This window comes from Microcaecilia unicolor, chromosome 4 (genome assembly GCF_901765095.1).
Source record: "Microcaecilia unicolor chromosome 4, aMicUni1.1, whole genome shotgun sequence".
Lineage (NCBI taxonomy): Eukaryota > Metazoa > Chordata > Amphibia > Gymnophiona > Siphonopidae > Microcaecilia > Microcaecilia unicolor.
The window spans coordinates 161,476,542-161,480,484 of NC_044034.1; positions in this window are offsets into that span (position 1 = coordinate 161,476,542).

The following is a 3,943-nucleotide window of genomic DNA, read 5'->3' on the forward strand; positions in this document are numbered from 1 at the left end:
ATGCGCTCCCCACCCCAGGAGGGATGCATCCGTCATCAGCACTTTTTGTGGCTGAGGAATTTGGAATGGGCGTCCCAAGACCAGATTGGAGCGAATGGTCCACCACTTGAGGGAGTTGCGAAAATTGATGGACAGCTGGATGACATCCTCTAGATTCCCTGTAGCCTGAAACCACTGGGAAGCTAGGGTCCATTGAGCAGATCTCATGTGTAAACGTGCCATAGGCGTCATATGAACTGTGGAGGCCATGTGCCCCAGAAGTCTCAACATCTGCCGAGCTGTGATCTGCTGAGACGCTTGCACCCTGGAAGCCAGAGACAGAAGGCTGTCCGCTCTGGGTCCTGGAAGATAAGCACAAGCTGTCTTTGTACACAACAGAGCTCCTATGAATTCCAATTTCTGGGCTGGAACGAGATGGGACTTGGGATAATTGATGACAAACCCCAGCATCTCTAGCACCTGAATAGTCATCCGCATGGACTGCAAAGTCTCCTGCGGGGAAGTGTTCTTCACCAGCCAATCGTCCAGATAAGGAAACACATGCACTCCCAGTCTGCGTAGTGACGCTGCAACGACTGCCAGGCACTTTGTAAATACCCTGGGAGCAGACGCCAAGCCAAAAGGCAAAACACAGTATTGAAAATGCTGTGATCCCAGCCGAAATCGAAGATACTTCCTGTGAGCTGGAAGTATCGGTATGTGGGTGTAAGCATCCTTCAAGTCCAGAGAGCATAGCCAATCGTTTTCTTGAATCATGGGTAGAAGGGTGCCCAGGGAAAGCATCCTGAACGTTTCTCGGACCAGATATTTGTTCAGGCCTCTTAGGTCTAGGATGGGACGCATCCCCCCTGTTTTCTTTTCCACAAGGAAATACCTGGAATAGAATCCCAGCCCTTCTTGCCCTGGTGGAACGGGCTCAACCGCACTGGCGCTGAGAAGGGCGGAGAGTTCCTCTGCAAGTACCTGCTTGTGGTAGGAGCTGAAGGATTGAGCTCCTGGTGGGCAATTTGGAAGTTCGGAGTCCAGACTGAGGGTGTACCCGGACCGGACTATTTGAAGAACCCACCGATCGGAGGTTAAGAGAGGCCACCTTTGGTGAAAAAATCTTAACCTCCTCCCCGACCGGCAGGTCGTCCAGCACAGACACTTTGATGTCGGCTATGCTCTGCTGGAGCCAGTCAAAAACCCATCCCTGGTTTTTGCTGGGGAGCTGCAGGGGCCTGCTTCGGTGCACGCTGCTGACGAGAGCGAGCGGGCTGGTGTCGAGCCTGAACCGGCTGTCGGGAATAAGAAATGTACTTACGGCCCCTAGAGACGTAAGGAGCACTTCTCTTTCCCTTAAAAAAACTTCCTAGAGGTGGAAGTGGATGCAGAAGGCGCCTGGCGGGAGAGAGAATCCAGCTGGTAGAGATGATCAATCATCTCTTCAACCTTCTCTCCAAAAAGGTGATCCCCCCGGCACGGAATATCTGCTATTTTCTGCTGAGTCCGTTCCTCCAGGTTAGAGGCACGCAGCCATGAGAGTCTGCGCATCGCTATACCTTGGGCAGAAAATCGAGATACCACATCACAAGTGTCAAAAACACCCCTGGACAGGAACTTGCGACACGCCTTCTGCTGCCTGACCACTTGGCGAAAGGGTTCGGCTTTCTCCGGTGGGAGTGCGTCTACCAAACTCTCAAGGTGCCTCACAGAGTTCCGTAAATGAATGCTCGTAAAGAGCTGGTATGATTGGATTTTGGCCGCAAGCAGACCAGCCTGATACGCCTTCCTCCCAAAAGAGTCCAGAGTTCTATACTCTCGCCCCGGGGGCGCCGAGGAGAAGTTCCTAGAACTCTTAGCTCTTCTGAGAGCGGAATCCACCACCGCTGAATCATGGGGCAACTGAGCCCGCATGAGACTGGGTTCCCCGTGAATCCAGTACTGAGACTCAACTTTCTTAGGAACAGTTGGACAAGAAAAAGGCTTCTCCCAGTTCCTCAACATCACCTCCCTGAGTGTCTCATGGAAAGGAACTGTGGCAGAAGATGTAGGTGGAGATGGATAGTCGAGAACCTCAAGCATTTTGGCTCTGGGCTCATCCACAAGTTCCACAGGGAAGGGGATGGCCTCAGACATCTCCCGAACAAAAGAGGAGAAAGACAAACTCTCAGGAGGAGAAAGTTGTCTTTGAGGCGAGGGAGTAGAGTCAGACGGGATGCCTTGAGAATCCTCTCCAGAGAACTCCCCATGCACTCCATCATCATCTGATGAGGTATCGTCAGATGGGGCTAAAAGCTCAGACAGAGCTGCCCGAATCTGAGCCCGTCTCGACAAAGAGGCTTGACGGCCTCGATGATGACGTCGAGAAGTTGACGGTCCCTGAGATTCCGGTGAAGCTTCCTGCACCGATGTCTCCAGAGAGCCGACCCGGGATGTCAACGACACCGGCACCGAAGGCAGCACCGGTGCAATAGACCTCACCACAGGCTGGAGGCCTGACGCACGAGCCTCCGGCACCGGTGACACCGATACCCCTGACACCGGCGGCACCGGCATCTCTGAACCCATCGACACCGGTACCGCCGGCACCGATTGCCAATGATGCATCATTTCCATAAAAAAAGGAAAAAAGGCCTGCATACGCTCATTGAGAGTTGCTGCCGGAAGGAGCTGGGGGGCCGGTTGGGACAGAGGAGGCAAAGTCTGCTGAGGTTGAGGAGTGGGGACTTGGCTGCCAAGGGACCCACGCGTCGGCACCTCAGTAACAGAGGGGGAGCGATCCTCTCGGCACCGACGCTTCTCGGGTATCGAATGTCTCGATGACCGGGAGCTCTCGGTGCCGTGACATGAAGAACGACGATGGTGCCTCTTGGCCTTCGCCCGACGCCCCTCGTCAAAACTCCTCGGCACCGGAGAAGAGGACGTGGAATCCACACGCCTCTTCGGGGCCGGGTCCGATGCAGGACGGTCCCGGGGGGTCTGCAAAGCAGGAGGCGCCGAGGCGGGTGGAGACCCACTCGATGCATCACTGCTCCCAGGGTGCATCGGTCGTTTGGCAGCCTGTCCCCAGTCTCCCGGTGCAGACACTTCCTTCGACATAGACCTCGACGCCGAGGCACCGGACCCAAAAATCTTCTCTCTTTGGCCCTCTCGCGAGTGCAGTGTCCGCTTTCTCATTGCGAGACACAATTTGCAGCCCTCCGAGCGATGATCCGGCCCAAGGCACTGTAAACACCACGAATGTGAATCAGTGCTAGAGATGGTCCGATGACAGCGGGCACAAGGCTTAAAGCCGCTGGGAGCTTGAAAACGAAAAAGAATTAAACTGATAATAAAGGATACTGATTTTAATCTTTACCTCCGGGCTTAACAACACGACGAGAAGAAAATCACACCGTGTCACCTCAAAAGCGGAGAAGAAAAAACTGAGGAATGTGTCCTCACGGCAGGCGGGAAAAGGGACGCACGCATGACACTTTCAAATTTTAAGAAGACTTTGCTAGAAAGTCCTCCGGGCCGACGTGACGTCACCCATATGTGAGAATATTAGCCTGCTTGTCTTCAGAGAATTTTCAGACTTTGTTGTGATGCCTTTTACTAGACACGCGCTAAGCAAATCTCAAACTACCGGACGGGAACTCTCCACGTGTAAATTTCCAAGGACGGATCCTACGCTCTTCCTCCAGGCAGTACCGAATAACCCCAACACAGTATACGTCTGTTAGTGCAAGAAGAGTAAACCCAGAAGAAATAGCCTCTCAAGACCAAACTCACTGCCCCGGCCCTACTTTCAAACTTGCGTATGGATGGAGAGAGAGGTGAGGTAAACTGCTACTAGCCCCGCCCCGCCCCGCCCCGTCCCCTCAGACGCAACTTCCTCCCCGGATGCGCCCTGCTCCCTCTGACACGCTACGCTACCTGATTCCATTTTCCGGCAGGGTCACGGGATGTATCCGAAGCA